The sequence below is a fragment of the Prionailurus bengalensis genome, chromosome D1, assembly GCF_016509475.1.
Source record: "Prionailurus bengalensis isolate Pbe53 chromosome D1, Fcat_Pben_1.1_paternal_pri, whole genome shotgun sequence".
In the NCBI taxonomy this organism is placed as follows: domain Eukaryota; kingdom Metazoa; phylum Chordata; class Mammalia; order Carnivora; family Felidae; genus Prionailurus; species Prionailurus bengalensis.
Genome location: NC_057346.1, coordinates 29,543,503 through 29,561,605, shown reverse-complemented (window position 1 = coordinate 29,561,605; position 18,103 = coordinate 29,543,503). Strand labels below are relative to the sequence as shown.

The window sequence follows — 18,103 nt, the reverse complement described above, 5'->3', positions numbered from 1 at the left end:
TGGTCCAGGATGGGATCCAGGACAGTGAGGTCGGTTCTTGGGACTCCATGTATCTATGGGGCAATGACATGGCTAGATTCACTTTTGCCCTGGCACCAAGGTGAGAACGTGAGAGCCCTGCCAGTTGCAGTAGTGGGGGTTAGTCTAAGATCACTGAGAGCTTTGGTGGCTCTCTCACAGACCAGAAGGTATGTGATAAAGCAAGATAGTCTTCCACATGGGATGGCTTGCTCCTACCAGAGACATACCAAAATGTCAGGCTCTGGAATTGCCAGTGCTGGGCCATGGCCCTTTATGAGTCTGCTCAAGATGCATCCATCCATGTCAACCGTGTGTGGTGCTCCTGGGACCCCTATTATAAATTATGAGGGCAGTTTTATCTTTGCAGGCTCGGGCCAAGGAGCAGAAACATGTAGCTTTTATGCAACGACATCACTCCTGTGCGAAAAGCACAATAGAAAGCTTTTTGTTTTACCTTAATGAGTTACAGAGAATCACTTACATGCTCCAGGCAGAGGGGTGGAGATTCTTGGAATATGAACCTTTGGGGACTGGGCCCGCTGCAGCAGAGACTTTAATAAAAATGCAGCCACCACTTTCCACCAGCTCAGCAGATATCATCTTTTATCCCTTTAATGAGGCAGTTCTGGTCCTGGGAGACAGATTCAGGGACGTCCCAGCTTAACTCTGGCTCACAGTGTACACAGGCTGAATGTGTTTGCCCTGTCTATGACTTTGATGGTTATGGTGAAAATAAAACATGCTGTCCCAGATTCTGCAGCTGAGAAACCTGGCTTCTCCAAGGAACAACTGGGGATGGGGCTTCCTTCTTGTTCCTTTGGCTTTCCTGGTTGAACTCTTTCTGTATCTGGACAAGCTGCTCCCTGGGTAAAGAAAGAAGAGACCTCTTGGGACACTGGCTATTCTTCCCTAAACTCCAGGTTAAGGTTGGATTCTTGCCACTTTGGGAGATTCTTACCTGCAGCTTCTTTTGAGGAAGAGAACAGGCTTTGCAGTCCTGTCTCCTGGTGCCCTGGGGGCCCTGGAAGAAGAGAGAAAAAGGGAGGCTAGGGAAAGACTCCGCTCCCTAACAGCAGGAGGGGAAACCCTTCAAGCCATGTGGGCACTCCTCAGCCTGTCCCAGACTAGAATGCAATGTCTGATTCAGTGTCCCAAGAAGTTTCAGGAGCCGAATCCCTAAGAATTAACTTGTGGGATGCACATTTGCAACACACCTGTCGACTCAAAGATAAGAATAATACATGGGCTACAACACGCATTAACCATGGAAATGTTGGTAAATGTTAGCAGATGTGAGGGGATGTCGATGCTGCCACCCACCTGTCTTTATCTTCTAATCTAGTATTGGGAGCAAAGAGGCATAGCACCGAATAAGGCCTCCTTACTGAATCTTCCAAATCTTCTGTCCCTTTCCTGCCCCTGAAAGTTAACACAGAAACTTAAAAAAAAACTCCAGCTTTCTGCTTTCTGGGATGCAGTAGGACTATTCCACCAGCAGAGGGCCAGCTTTGCTCTACCTTTTTTTTTTTTTTTTTTTTTTTTTTTTTTTTTTATTAGCTGCTGGCCTGGTTTCCTGATCTTCAATTCAAATGTTCAGCAGCTGGGCTCCGTAATGGGAATGGGAATAAAAACAGGAAAAGCTGAATAGTTGCTTTTTGTGCTTTGTGGAGGAAAAAAAAAACCTTACATGTGCGAGTATAACTGTTATGTGTTACCTGATTGCATGCTTTAGTTTTTAAAAAGTAAATACGGCTTGTGTTGATTTTGCCTCTCCTCCTCTGTATAATTTGCTCTGAAATAGAGAGATTCAGCACATTGTCCACATTGTAATCTCTTTATATTCTCTTCCTTTTGCCTCTTGTGTTGTTCTCTCTTATTACTTTAATCTTCATTTTTATCAGGTGACTCCAAATTACATGTTTTTGCCTATAATGCGTTCTTTTCTCCCTTTTTTGTCTTCATCATTTAATTTTTATTAATTTCTGATTTTTTAAGGTTTTGATTTCACTCCTGTCAGAATGTTTCTTAAAACAACATACAAATCTCCTGAAGTTTTCTGGGGGTCCCAATCCCTCTCCAGATTTGTGTGCACTTCTGCTTTATTGGCTAGCAGCTGGGTGCCCAGGTCAATGGAAAATTTATTTGTCAGTACTCAGAGGGGAGTCCTGGCTTCTAGTCTCAGGAAGTCCTTAGCCTCAACTCCAGATAAATGTATCATGTTTTATTTTGTGTTGTATTTTTCTCTTAAAAAATTGTAAGTATGGTCACACTTCAGTCTCCTTAAAGATGTTCCCTTGGGAATGCAGGGTTTGGAAATTTAGCGTTCTGAATGCATCAAATGTGCAAGAGTTATTGAAAAAAAAATCAAATGATTCCCAGGCCTGTCAGCCAGACAAAGTCTTTTCGTATGTGGCTGCCCTGGATCAAAATATCCCAACTCTCTTTATAAATCTTGAATGAAGTCATGTAGGAGGCTAAAGACCTAGTAGAAAAGCAAAGGAGTGGAGAAAACTGGGTCCCTGTTTGAATTTTCCAGTGAGAAATAGCAAGGCTCAGAGAAGGATAATTTCCTTCCTTGGAGATATCAGTTTTGTTTTGATAGATCTTTGATTGTATTGAAGGACATTAGGAAGTGATGTGCCAGAGATCACACTGAAGTTTTGAACGTGGATAAAACTCATTTTCTATAAGTGAGGCAATATTATCTTCCTCATAACTACTTCACAGGGCTGCTTGAAAAGTAAAAATAATTATTTGAATATTGAGTAATTTTGCCTTCTTGGAAGAGAGATGATATGGAAAATGAAGGTGGTATTCACTATGGCTGAATTATAGCTTCTATGAATCTGATTTGAATTCATTATTACAAATGGACCCTCTTGGCCAGAATCATTTCATTACAATTATCTTCTGTTGGGTTAAAAATGTTCTGTGCCTTTCCATTAGATTAGATATGACAAGTATCTAGAAGTCCTACATCTGAATCAGTGCCCACATCAGGAAAGTAGTCCAGGATGCTCAGTGTGGTCAGTTGGGTCCTATTAAGCCATTTCAGTTACATGGATGATACCAAGATGTGCTTTCTTCCTGGGTCTCAATCTCCTCTAAATTTGTTTTAGTTACTTAGTCGAACCACATCATCTGTATACAGGAGTATTGTGAGGAGCTTAAGTAGGATGGAGGTAGGGCTTGCTGCTGTAACAAACTGGTGCACTAATGGCAAAACTTTCACTAACATACTGTATGTATGTATGCATGTATGTATGTATGTATGTGTGTGTGTGTATTATATGGCAGGATTATCATTTTTGCTGATCCAGGCTTTCTGATCTGGGATTATGCTTCATAATTCTTTTCTAAAATGTCCCTACATTTTCATTTGGTGTTCTGAGCTAATCCATTTGGAACCAAGTATTTGAGGGTTAACTACTGCCAAGGAATAATCTGAGCAGCAGGATTTTGCCCAAGCAACTGAGGCAGTCAAACTCCCAAGGACAATGCACTGTTGTTTGCCTTGGTGTTTTTCTCTATTTTGCACTCACCCTTAGTGGCTTTTCTCTTTGTGAAAATTAGAAAACTCAGAGCAGTCACTCTATTGTTGGAAATAGGTGCACGACTTGTGCACATTGCAGTATTTAAGTTGCCCAAGCTGAATAAGGTCATGGGTAAGTGCAGAGTCTTCACTATTGGTCTGGGGAAATGAAGACATAAAAGGACACTGAAGCACGTGCTGGTCTGTAAGGAACCCTGCATATGGTGATGCTGCCCTGAGCTGCACACTGGAGTTTCCTGGGATGCTTTATTTTATTTATTTATTTATTTATTTATTTTATGAAATTTATTGACAAATTGGTTTCCATACAACACCCAGTGCTCATCCCAAAAGGTGCCCTCCTCAATACCCATTACCCACCCTCTCCTCCTTCCCACCCCCCATCAACCCTCAGTTTGTTCTCAGTTTTTAACAGTCTCTTATGCTTTGGCTCTCTCCCATTCTAACCTCTTTTTTTTTTTTCCTTCCCCTCCCCCATGGGTTCCTGTTAAGTTTCTCAGGATCCACATAAGAGTGAAACCATATGGTATCTGTCTTTCTCTGTATGGCTTATTTCACTTAGCATCACACTCTCCAGTTCCATCCACATTGTTACAAAAGGCCATATTTCATTTTTTCTCATTGCCACGTAATATTCCATTGTGTATATAAACCACAATTTCTTTATCCATTCATCAGTTGATGGACATTTAGGCTCTTTCCATAATTTGGCTATTGTTGAGAGTGCTGCTATGAACATTGGGGTACAAGTGGCCCTATGCATCAGTACTCCTGTATCCCTTGGATAAATTCCTAGCAGTGCTATTGCTGGGTCATAGGGTAGGTCTATTTTTAATTTTCTAAGGAACCTCCACACTGCTTTCCAGAGCGGCTGCACCAATTTGCATTCCCACCAACAGTGCAAGAGGGTTCCTGGGATGCTTTAAAAAAATTCTACCGCCAGCCTTCCAGACCAATGAAATCAAAGTCTCTGGAGTTAGGCTAGGAGTGGACTTGTGAGATTTAAAAAATCTCCTCCATTATTTCTAGTGTGAAACCAGAGTCAAGAACCACTTCTCTTTCCTTTCCTGCCCCCAGAGCATCTGAACAAGTGGTTTTCCAGGGACCCTACCTCTACTTAAGTGTCTCCCACGTGCATGCACGTACGTCACCACTCCCGGGCTGTGTTAGTGCTTTAAAAGAGGCACTGAGTTCAAGGGCCTGAATACCTGGGTTTGATTCTTATTCTGCCCTCAATAGCTACATGATTTTGAGCACTTCGGTCCAACGGTGTATATCTAGAAGCAATGTCTGCTCAGTGTGTGACGTCAGGTGAGATGAAGTATATGGTATTATTCTAACTACAAAGCAATGTATACACCCAGGTTGTCACTGGTGCTACATGGGACTCCTCAATAACAACCCATAATACTCTCAGTCTTTTACAGTTTCATGTGCTCTGCCTTCTCCCCCTTCCACCCTCTCCCCCCACATATGTACAAACATTTAAAATGTGCTAGTTTCTTCCCACTTCCCCTCAGCATCCTGCTTTACCCTTGAGGACAAGAATTACCTTCAGTTCCAATACCATTTGCTAAGTATCTCTGTTCTAGCAGATATACACCATGGGCCTATCATTTAGGTGTGGGCACAGTTAGACGGGGAGCTCCTGGAGGTTACGAGCCATGTGTTATGTACCAAGTACAGATATCATGATGGATACAAAAGATTAACAAATAAGTATTGTTTGGGGGCACCAGGGTGGCTGAGTCAGTTAAGACTCCGACTTCAGCTCAGGTCATGATCTCGTGGTTTATGAGTTCGAGCCCCATATCAGGCTCTGTGCTGACAGCTCAGAGCCTGGAGCCTGCTTCAGAATCTGTGTCTCCCTCTCTCCCTGCCCCTCCCCTGCTAGCACACTCTGTCTCTCTGTCAAAAATAAAAACCTCAAAAAAAAGTATTGTTTGAATGCTTGAATCCTTTTTAATGGGACTCAATCTATTATCATGTATTATTACCTCTACAGCAATGAAGTGCCCATATATACATGGTTCCGTTCTTTTCAGAAGATGACGCTGGGGCACTCAGGAACAGCAGTTGGTTAGAGATCTTGGAGGGCTCAGGGGATCTTGGATTCTGCTTAAGTCCCTTGCCAGAAGGGGCACCTGAATCCACTAGTGCTCTCAGTCTGATCTGAAACTATGCAAAAGGCCCAACTATCCCTGAGGGCAAGATGCTGAACAAGGCAGTAGGATTGAGAGGAATGTTCTTTTTCTTTTTTTTTTAAATCTTTTTAAAAAATGTTTATTTATTTTTGAGGAGGGGAGGGGCAAAGAGAGAAGGAGACACAGAATCCGGAGCAGGTTCCAGGCTCTGAGCTGTCAGCACAGAGCCCGCTGTGGAGTTTGAACTAAAAAATCGTTGGGGCACCTGGGTGGCTCAGTCGGTTGAGCTTCTGACTTTGGCTCAGGTCATGATCTCACGGTTTGAATGACCCTCCCCCATTCATGCTCTGTCTCTCTCTGTCTCGAAAATAAATAAACATTAAATTCTTTTTTCAATATATGAAATTTATTGTCAAATTGGTTTCCATACAACACCCAGTGCTCATCCCAAAAGGTGCCCTCCTCAATACCCATCACCCACCCTCCCCTCCCTCCCATCCCCCATCAACCCTCAGTTCAGTTTTTAAGAGTCTCTTATGCTTTGGCTCTCTCCCACTCTAACCTTGAGAGGAATGTTCTAAGGGGCAATAGACTCATATATTTAGAAGTGAGGCTGTGTCTGCTGAGAATTGCCTTGCTGGAGTTGCGAGGAGATACACAGAGCAGGAGGTAGTAGGGAGCAGACAGGGATTCTAGCCTGGAAGTTGGTGTGTCAGCACTGGGGCAAGGCTGCAGGGGTCAGCAGGCTGGGTTTGGGGCGTCGCAGGGCTGCCTGGTTGCTGATGCTCCCTGACTCTCTTTGAAGTCACTGATTGGTTGGAATCTGTGTGCTTCTCCCAACACATACACCAGGTTCTGCATGTCAAAGCAGGGGAAGGAAGTTTTAAAGTGTTCATGATATATGCTCCATTGGCTTTCTGGATTGCTGTGGAAAACTCAACACCTCTTGTCATAAGCCTTGTTGGTTTTTTTTTGTTTTTGTTTTTGTTTTTTTTTTTTTTTTTTGCTTTTAGGTAAATTTGGCTCTTAGGTTCAGTTTCAGTCTGTTCTTTCCTTCCAGCTTCTGAAAAGGGACCGTGCCCTTGGCCTGCTGACCATGCTTACTTTGTGTGGGCTCTGAGGGTGCTGGGGAAGACAACAGCACTGGCAGGCATGTGCTATAGATCTAATGGGGCCTGGTAGTGAGAGGAGGAGCCAAATAGTTCTTATTTGACCTTCCCAAAGGAGGACTTTGAAAATTACTTATTAGTGGGAAATAGTCTTCACAGTCCTGAGATAAGAGGGAATTATGGACCAAGACATCTTTAGGGCCAGCGGAAATTTGCATTGTCTATTAAGTTAGGAACTAAGTATTAATCTTTTTTGATGTTTTAAAATTCAGACAAGAGAGCACCAGTTCATTTCAGATTTGTTTATTTGTTTATTGTTTTCCCTGCAGGGAGTTGCTGTTTCTGATGGTGGGTCTAGTTGAATTGGAGAGAATGCCGGCATGGGGTGGGCACTGTGGGAGAGGCTGCATTATCAGTCCCTTCCCACCTCCCAGTAAATGGCACCTTCCTTCAGTTCTTTGTACCCTGGTATATCTTTTTTAAGATGTGAAAATTGAATTTGTAATATCTCTGCAGCTCAGCACTTACCCTGCCTCAATCCGTGTGTCATTTCCTTGGTAGAGAAGGTTAGAGATGGGACATGTTTGAGCCTTATGTCACTCTCCCTGCAGGATCATACCACAGACCCTTTAATAAAATTGGCAAGTCAGGGGAGCTTTTATTTTATTTTTTTAATTTATTTTTTAATTTTTTTAATGTTTATTTTTGAGACAGAGAGAGAGCATGAACAGGGGAGGGTCAGAGAAAGAGGGAGACACAGAATCTGAAACAGGCTCCAGGCTCTGAGCTGTCAGCACAGAGCCCGACGCGGGGCTCGAACCCACAGACTGTGAGATCATGACCTGAGCAAGAGTCGGATGCTCAACCGACTGAGCCAGGCGCCCCTAAAACAAACACACTCTATTATCCGTGATTAAGTGTGTGTCAGAGGCCAGGCCAATTATTTATTGTTTCATGTGATTTTCAGAATAATTATTATCCCTATATACAGCCTCAGAGGCTGAGGTTTAGAAGAGTTAAATCACTTGCTTTTGGTCACATGGTTATTATGTGTCTGTATTTGCTCCAGGAAGACCTTTTTCTTCTTCTCAGTTTTAGAGGAACCCACACCCAGGTATAGAGAACAGAGAAAGTTTCCATGTGCTGCCAGCAGGAAAAAAAAAAAGAAAAAAAAAAGCACCCTTTCTGTGCCCCAGACCTGAGCCTGACAAAAGGTCAGGAAGTCTGTGTTTCAGTTCAGGGCTGTGTGTTGATCTACCTTAGTGGTCTTTGCTTTCTGCTGCTCACCTCCCCTCACCTGCATGTGAGTCTGTTGTCTGGAGCAGGACTTGATGCAAGATGCAAACAGTTCACCAAGAGACAGCTGCCAGGAGGGTCCAGGGTACTATCAAGCCAATCACTGGTGGTCTTCAATTTGAAGCTGTCCTACGGGTTGTACTGTCCTGTTGCATGACACCCCACAGTGTGCCAGTGTCTCCAAGGACCCTGCAAACTAAGACAAATTAAGCAGGTAATTGTTGACAAGAGTTCACCAATGCCAGAGCATTTCTTGAAAACCATGAGGAAATGAGTGATTTATATGGAAGTATAGAATGAAGAGAAGTTATTTTTCTAAATCCTAAAATACATGTCATTTCACAATTCCCTGTCCCCATCCTTATATTTTAGTTTAAACCATTCAGCTGTGAAAACAGAGAACCACAAGCTTTGTACTCACCTTGCCTCTGATTCATACCCTGGAGGAAATCATGTGACCCCTTTTGGCCTCCTCTTCCCTGGAGACTGCACATTTTGCTTAAATCAAAGAGATGCTGAAGGACTTGACCTGGCTTCCCATAAAAGTGCTGATCAATAAAATGTTTAAAAATTCGTTTTGAATATTAAACATTTTCAGTGGATATGAAAATTTATGGCATCTCGATTAACCAAGTTTCCACTGCATAATGGGAACAAAGAATGTTTTAAGTGGTTGCTAAGTTTTCTGAATAGCCCACAGAAGATTATTTAACTCATAATTATCCAAAACAAGATATACTAGCAATGAAGAATAATAGAAAACAATGTTGTTTTAGAAGAACTAATTACACAAAAATGAGAAAAAAATGAATATGACAATTTTCTATTTATCACGAATGCCAATGCTGAAGAAAAGTAGGCATAATGAGAGGAAGATAATATGGGAAACATTTTCTCAAAGATATTTCTGAATACTTTCAAAAGTTTTGGAGTTTGTCTTGTTTCTGTTGTGCCAAATTCAATTTTAAGATGTATAGCTTTCATCTTATTGAATTCAAGTACATGTATACATTTGCCACTTCTCTGATGATTGGATTTTTTCATAAATATAGATGAAGAAAGGAAGATACATATAGGAAATGAAAGACAAAAATGGAAAGAAGAGAACATGAGGGAAATTTTCCCAAGGTGTCAGCTAAGAGTTGAAGGAAGACACAGAACTAAAGAGGAAGGGATAGTGTGTAGTTGTGAGAAAACAAAACAAAACAAAACAAACAAAGAAACAGCCTAAAGTGGAATTACCTAGTAGTCAGAGGTTGACAAAAGAAGGAGAAAGAAAGTGATAGATAAGAATCAAGAATTACCAGGCCCCATCTGCTTAATATCTGGTGTGTGAATGCCTCCATCCCCTCTGTCCAGGTCATAGGACCACACACACAGGTGTCCAGTGCCCATGCTAAATCAAGGCAAAGAGCTACATAGGGCTTAGATTCTCACTTGCTGCTAGGATCCAGCTCTTTCTGAACCTGGTTTCTCACCTGTTCTGTAGCTATTGATTCCCTTCTTGTTACTGAGTTTTTAGTCCATATCTTATTACTCTGCGTTGTACCTACCATAGGCCCTGGGTGATTTGAAGTTCTGCCCTGTCTTGCCAGGACCTCTTCTCTGAGAGACCAGGTCTACCCTTGACCCTACTCGTAGAAGCCTAGGTGTTCACAGACTTTGCAATGCTTACCGTTTGCCCACCCACCCAAATGTCCATTTTGGAGACCATCTCAGTGCACGTAGCATGTGAAGTCTAGGCCAAGTCACACTTGCTCCTGTGCAGTTAAACCATTTATCTCAGTCTTCCTCAGATATGGATTGTCATATGAGCTATTTGTCCACTTTGACTGGGATGGGTTGTGATTGATGCCATCACAGCATAAGGTCTCTTGGTCACTGTTTGGAACTTCCCACGATGGATAAAAGGCAGAGCCAGCTTCTCTTACACAAGAGGATTCAATCAGTCAGGTGTTTTATGGGAGTGGCTGTGCTCACATGGAGGTATATTCTATAAGACACTGTGTAAGAAAGAGAAGGGAATAATGGTATTCACCTTTGTATTTTGTTGTGCTTTCTGTGCCGTCTGAAAATATTCCTCTTCCCCTTGTTGTTTTTACTGCTTTCTCCATGTCTTTTGCTCAAAACATTAATATGCACTCTTGGTTTTTTATCCCCAGTGTCCAGTACAATACCTAACATGTAGTAGTTGCTCTGTTTTGTTAAAAAAGTAAATATTTGTCCTTTATCTCTATCTGTCTCTTTCTCCACCTGCACACATATGCACACACACACACACACACACACACACACGTCTACTTTTTCTAATGAAGATATTCTCACCCATTTTGAGGTAATCGGGAAGTCGCTGAAATTACAACCAGAGATTCTGACATTTGAATCCTAGTTGAGATAATGACCTCTCCCTAGATAGTTGGTATTTAACTTGTCCTGTCTCCTCCTGCTTGTTATAATTGCAGTATTCACCGATTTCAACAATATTCTTAAAGGCACTGGCAGGAAATTCTGATCCGTTGCAAGGGAGGTGTGCCTTGCTCCTCCCTTTTTATCACAATTACAAAAGACATGAAGTATATCCAGCACATTCTGGAAGTATATCTGCAAACTTTAGGGACTAGAAAAGCCAATGTGAGTAACCTAAAATTGCAGGAGGCATTTTAGAATGAAGGGATTTATGGACCCATTTTCCCAGCCATTTGAAGTACAGCTGTTTCTGTGATAAGTTCTCACTGTGACATCCATGAATGTCTCAGGAGCCCATAGGTCTGCCTGCCTGGATAGGTACAGCAGGACCAGTTTACAGGTTGTTCTTGATTATATACCTCATTTATAATTGGCTAGTCAGAGGCACTTAGTGAAATATAAAGTAAAGCATAAGCATAACCCCTATCAAAAGGTTTATAAACACAGATTTTACAGTGAAAAAGGTTCATTTCTAACCCCAGCTCTGGTGTGTATTGGGTCTATATGGTTGGAAATGACTAAGTTTCTCTAAGACCCAATTTCCTTATTTAACAAAGAGGACTCTGTGCCCACTTCACTGTGCTGTTAGGGAGGCATACATGGTATCAAGTTTGTAAGAACTTAAAGTCTGGCATGTAGCATGTTCACAATAAACAGTAGCATTACATTAAAAAATAAGTTACTGAATTAACAATTTTGTTTATTTTTTTTTTGTTTTATTTTTGTATATTTTTTAAATGTTTATTTTGAGAGAGAGAGAGAGACAGAGAGAGAGGAAGCACAAAAGTGGGGGCAGCAGAGAGAGAGGGAGAGTGAGAATCCCAAGCAGGCTCCATGCTGTCAGTGCAGAGCCCATCTTAGGCCTTGATCTTACAAACTCAGGTCATGACCTGAGCCGAAATCAAGAGTTTAACCAACTGAACCACCCAGGTGTCCCTTAAAATGTTTAAAAAGAAGGTTTTGTTAACCACCATATGCCAAGCACTACACTAAGCAGTGTGGATATTACATAGTTGAATTAATCCTAGACTCTCCTCTTTAAACACTTAACATCAAGTGAATGTATTAGCAGGATAAAGGGCCCACAGATCAGGAAGCAGGAGAGGAAAAGACAAGGAGAAAAGGGGAAAAGGGAAAGATAATTTACTTACAATGCACCAAATTAAGTGTTCACTGAAACAAACTTGGACATTTGTATTCACCCATGTAACCATCACTCCAAATGGAACAGAACATTTTTATCATCCTCAATGTTTTTGTATTACAGTAAAATATACATAACATGAAATTTACTTTTTAACTATTTTTAAATATTTATTTATTTATTTATTTGAGAGAGAGAGAGAGCAAGCAGGGGAAGGGGCAAGGTGGTGTGGGGGGGTGGGGAAGACAGAGAGAAAGAGAAAGAGAATCCTAAGCAGGCTCCACATTCAGCGCAGAGCCTGATGTGGGCTTCATCCCAGGACCCTGGGATTATGACCTCAGCTGAAATCAAGAGTTGGATGCTCAACTGACTGAGCCACCCCACTCCCTTTTAACTATTTTTAAGTATACAATTCTGTGACATCAAATATGTTCACATTATGTACAGAAATTACCACTGTCCATGTCCAGAACTTTTCTCACCTTTCCAAACTCAAACTCTGTACCCATTAAACACTAATTCTCCATCCCCTACTTCCTGCAAGTTTCCTCTGGAAACTATCATCCCACTTTCTGTCTCTATGAATTTGACTACTTTGAGTACCTCATGTAAGTGGTATCATGCAATATTTATCATTTTATAAATGTTCTGTTTCACTTATCATAAAATCTTCAAAATCCATCAATGTAGTAGCATGTATCATGATTTTTTTTCTTCTTAAGGCTGGATTATACACACACACACACACACACACACATATAGTATGTATATCAGTATGCCCATCAACAAGTAAATGGATAAACAAAATGTGATACATAATTTTGTTTATCCGTTTACTTGTGGAGGGACACTTGGGTTGCTTCTACCTTGTGTCTCTTATGAATAATGCTGCAATGAACATGAGTGTACAAATATCTATTCAAGTCTTTGTTTTCAATTCTTTAGGTATATACCCAGAAGTGAATAATATGGCATTCTATTCAATTTTTGAGGAGCCATTGCACCAGTTTCCACAGTGGCTGCACCACTTTACGCTCCTTCCAGCAGTACATAAAGGTTCCAATTTACCTACATCCTTGCCAACACTTAATTGCTATTTTTTGATAATAGCCATTTTAATAGATAATGTAAGGTGTTATTTATTGTGGTTCTGATTTTCCATTTTCCTATAGATTAATGATATTAATATGATTATTGGGCATTTATGTATGTTCTTTGGAGACATGTCTATTCAAGTTGATGGCACACTTTTTAATCAGGTTGTTCTTTTGGTTGTTGTTGTTGAGTTGCAGGAATTCTTTATTTACTATGGATATTAATAATTTATCATACATGTGATTTTCACATGTTCTCCCTCTGTGGATTGCCTTCTCATTTTGTTAATAGTGTCTTTTGATGCATAAACATTTTAAATTTTGAGGTAGTGCATTTTATGTGTTTTTCCTTTGTTGCTTATGCTTCTGGTGTCCTAACTAAGAAATCACTGCCAAATACAATATCATGAAGCTTTTTCTGTATGTTTTCCTTTTAAGAGCTTCATAGTCTTTGCTCTTACATTTAGGTCTTTGGCCCATTTTGAGTTAATTAATGTATATGGTATGAGGTATGGGTCCGAAGTAATTTTTTTGCATGTAGATATGTGATTTCCTCACCACCATTTCTTGAAAAGACCATTTTTTCCCCATTGAGCAGTCTTCATGCTATTGTTGGATATCATTTGAACATTTATGCAAGGGTTTACTTCTGAGCTTTCTGTTCTATTCCATTGGTCTATGCCTGTCTTCATGCCAGCACTATACTGGTTTGATTACTTTAGCTTTGTAGTAGGTTTTGAAATCAGGAAGTGTGAGACTTCAACTGTGTTCTTTGTCAAGATTGTTATAGTTCTTTGGGATCCTCTGATATTCCATATGTATTCTAGGATGGATCTCTGACATTCCATATCTATTCTACGATGGATCTTTCCATTTCTGCAAAACAAAACAAAATACCATCACACTGAAGTGTTCGTAGGGATTGCATTGAATTTGTAGATACCTTAAAGTAGCATTGACATCTTAACATCTTAAATGTCAACTTAAGTCTCCCAATCCATAAACGCAGGATATTTTCCATCAATTTTTGTCACCTTTAATTTCTTTCAGAAACATTTGGAAGTTTTTGGTGTATCTGTCTTTGACATCCTTGGTGAAAATTGTTACTAAGTATTTTGTTTTTTAATATTATTATAAGTGAAATTGTTATTTAATTTCCTTTTTGTATTGTTCATTGTTAGTGCATAGAAACACAACTAATTTTTATGTGTTGATTTTGTATCCTGTAATTTTGCCAAATTCATCTATCATTCTACCAAGTTTTGTTCAATCTTTAGGATTTCCTGTATGTAAGTTTATGTCATCTGCAAATAGATAATTTTACTTCTTTCTTTACAATTTGGATGGCTGTTAGATATTTTTCTTGCCTAATTGACATGGTTAGGACTTCTAGTATGATTGAAATGAAGTGCTGAAAGTAGGTATCCTTGCCTCACTTCTGATTTTAGAGGAAAAGATTCAGTTTTTCATTATTTAATAAAATGTTAGTTGTGAGTATTTCATTTATGGACTTTATTATGTTGATGTAGTTTCCTTCTACTCTCAATTTGTTGACTTTTTACCATGAAAAAGTGTTTAATTTTATCAAATACTTTTTCTGCATCAGTTAGATTATCTTTTTCCCACTTCATTCTACTAATATGATGTATTACATTGATTGTTTTTCAAATGTTGAGCCATTCTTGCATTCCAGGAACAAATTCCACTTGGTCATGGTACATAATCTTTCAGGGTCCTGTTTGAATTCAGTTTGCTAGCATACTGTTGGGGATTTTTGCATCAATGATCATAAGAAATATTGGCCTTCTCATCTTGTAGTGTTTTTATTTGACTTTGGTTTTAGGATAATGCTGACATCATAGAATGAATTTGGAAGTGTTTCCTCCTCTTCAAGTTTTTGGAAAAGTTTGAGGATGACTGTTGTTAGTTCGCTAAATGCTTGGTAGAATTAACCAGTGAATCCATCTGGTCTTAGGCTTTTCTTTTCTGGGAGATTTTTTATTCAGTCTCCTTATAGTTATGTATCTGTTCAGATTTTCTATTTTTTTCAGGATTCCATTGAAGTAGGTTGTGTGCTTCAAAAAAATTTGTCCATTTCATTTAGGTTATCCAATTTGGTGATACAGTATTATTTACATTATTCTTACAATCCTTTTAATATCTGTAAGTTTGGTTTAGTATTCCTTATTTCATTTTTGATTTTGGTTATTTGAGAATTTTTTTTCTTAGTAGGTCTAGATAAATGTTTATTAATTTTGTTAATCTTTTCCAAGAACTAACTTTATAAAGTAATCTACACTCAACATGAACTCACAATCGTAAGATCACGAGTCACAGACTCTACTGACTGAGCCAGCCAGACACCCCTCTCAAAGAACTAACTTTGTTAGTTTTGTTGGTTTTGTTGATTCTATTATTTTTCTATTCTCTATTTCCTTGATCTCTGATCCAATTTTCATTATTTCCTTTGGTATGTTGATTTTGTGTTTAATTTGTATAGAGGTCCAGTAAATTTCTTCTCTTAAATTGTACTGCATGCCCAATGAGTGGAACAGAGGCAACTAAAACACCATGCTTTTCTTAAACAAAATAATGCATTTTTAAAAAATTTGACACTTACTTGGTTGCCAAAGATCTTTGATTGATTTTCAGAGTCCCTATAAAGTCACTGTATTCAGTTTCTAATTCCTTATTCAATGTTTCTGTGGGTAAAAAAGGACTTGAGGCTTTCTAGTCTGTTATCTTGCTGACATCGCCTTCCATGCCCTTTTGAAATCAGTCCTTCAGCACTGGGCAGAAATCCATTTCCAGAAACTGTACATTAATTTTGTCTGTTCTGGAATTTCTTATAAATGGGATGATACTGCATTACACAGTACTTTTATATATGGCTTCTTTTTCTTAGTATAATGTATCTGAGATCCATGCATGTTATTGCATATAGTCATTCCTTTTTTGACTGCTGTATTCTATTGTATGGATATACCATTATTTTTTCCCTATTTATTTGTTGATGTCATTTTTGCTTCTTATGAATTAAGGTACAATGAATATTTGAATATAAGTCTTTAGGAAGAAATATATTTTCATTTTTCTTAGGAAATACCTAAGGATAGAATTTGAGTCGTATGGTAAGCGTAGGTTTAACTTCTAAGGAAACAGCTAGACAATTTTCCAAAGTTATTATACCAACTTTATTCCCACCAGTAATATGTGGGATTTCCAGCTACTTCAGAGTCTCAATATTTGGCATTATAGGCTTAAAAAATTTTATTTTTAGCCACATGAGTGTGTGTATTGAATAGTGTACCATTGTAAAATTTTAATTTGCGTTTTTGAAGGATTAATGACATTCAATATCTTTCTGAGTGTTTTTCATATTGGTAATTCTTATATTTTTTCATAGACCAAGGGTGATTGATGTATTAATCCATCCATTCATTTAACAAATATTTCTTGGGGTGTTTGGGTCATATAGTCAGTTAAGTGTCTGACTCTTGATTTTGGCTCAGGTCATAATCTCACGATTTGTGAGTTTGAGCCCTGCATTGGGCTCTGTACTGACAGCATGGGGCCTGCTTGGAATTCCCTCTCTTCTTCTGTCACTGCTCCTCCCCGACTTGTGCTCTCTCTCTCCCTCTCAAAGTAATTAAGCTTTTTTTAAAGGAGAAAGTATTCCTTAAAAAAAAACAAAAAACAAATAATTCTCGAACATTATGTTCCATGTACTGTTTTCTAGGGAGTGATATAGGAGCTGGAGTTATAGTGGTGAACAAAATAGACTAAGCTTCTGCTGTTATAGAACTTACATTCTAGGGAAGCCAGATATGTGATAAAATATAATATAATGTTAATAGTAATGTATGTGTTAAAGAATAATAAAGTAAAGCAAATGGATTGAAAAAGACAGGTAGCTCTAATTTAGGTTAGAAACTGCTTATTTCATGTGGTAATATTTGAACAGAGTGCGGGAGTGAGCCAGGCAGATGTCTGGGGGAAAGGTTCCAAGGAACAGGAAAAACAAAAGCAGAGGGTTCATGGCAAGCATGTGTTCAACATATTCTGAGGATAGTGAGGAGGGGTTGGAACAGAGTAAGCAAGGGATTGAGTGGTAAAGAATAATAAAGAGTCACAGACTAAGACTTTAAGTTCCTGGTTGAACAAAGCAGGTTGGAAACCAGGACCTCTGTCCTCACAAGAGAAACCTGAACAAACTGAAAATGAACAGCTCTTCACTTAGATCCATCAGAGAGCTGAGACCATGGGATAAACCTCCACATTGAAACCTAGAGACAGGTAGATACAGAGAATCACAACATATTCTGAGGTGAAACCACTGCTTTAGTCAGATTCTTCTAGGAACACATAAAGGGTAATTGACTGCGAGAGATTGAGTGTGGGCTACCTTGAGAAAAGTCCAGGTGTCTGAGTCTCAGGGGTGGGGCTCACACTTTTGTGAGATGTACCTCCAGAGGCCCCAGCAGGTTGTCAGGGTGAAAATGGGAGAGATAGCAGGAGGAAGTAACCATTTTGAAGTAAACCCAGGACCTTCTATTCTCTTTAACAGAATCTTGCCCTCAAGGAAACTAGTTTACCAGAGCTTAACTACACTGGGGTTTGCTAATGCTTAAACTCCAAGGGAAAGAGGAATGCCCAACTCCAATCCCCTCTAGCTAAAAGGCAAAGAATATTTTGGAAATCTATCACCAGAACCAGACTCAGATATTGCAGAGATGTTGGAATTATCAGATCAGAAATTTAAAATAACTATGATTAATATGCTAAGGACCCCATTAGAAAAAAAAAAAAAAAAAAAAAAAGGAAAACAGGCCAGAACAGATGGGTAATGTAATCTAAGAAATGTGAATTCTAAGAGATAATAATAATAAAAGAAATGCTATAAAAATTGTTGTAGAGGGGCACCTGGGTGGCTCAGTCAGTTGGGTATCCGACTTCGACTCAGGTCATGATCTCACGGTCTGTGAGTTCGAGCCCTGCATCGGGCTCTATGTTGATAGCTCAGAGCCTGGAGCCTGCTTTGGATTCTGTGTCTCCCTCTCTGTCTTCCCCTCCCCCACTCAAACTCTGTCTCTGTCTCTCTCAAAAGTGAATAAGTATTTAAAAAATTTTAAAAAGTTGTTATAGAAATGAAGAATGCCTTCTAACAGCTCATTAGTAGATGGGACATGGTTGAGGAAAGAATTAGTGGGCTTGAAGACAATGTCATTAGAAACTTCCCAAACTTAAAAGGAAAAGAGGAAAAAAAAAAGACTGGG

General features: G+C 39.4%; 1 protein-coding gene across 6 annotated transcripts in view; it reads left to right on the top strand.

Moving 5' to 3' along the window:
• OPCML (opioid binding protein/cell adhesion molecule like) overlaps positions 1 to 18,103 on the top strand; it is a 1,071,706-nt gene that overhangs the window by 568,702 nt on the left and 484,901 nt on the right. The window lies entirely within an intron of this gene.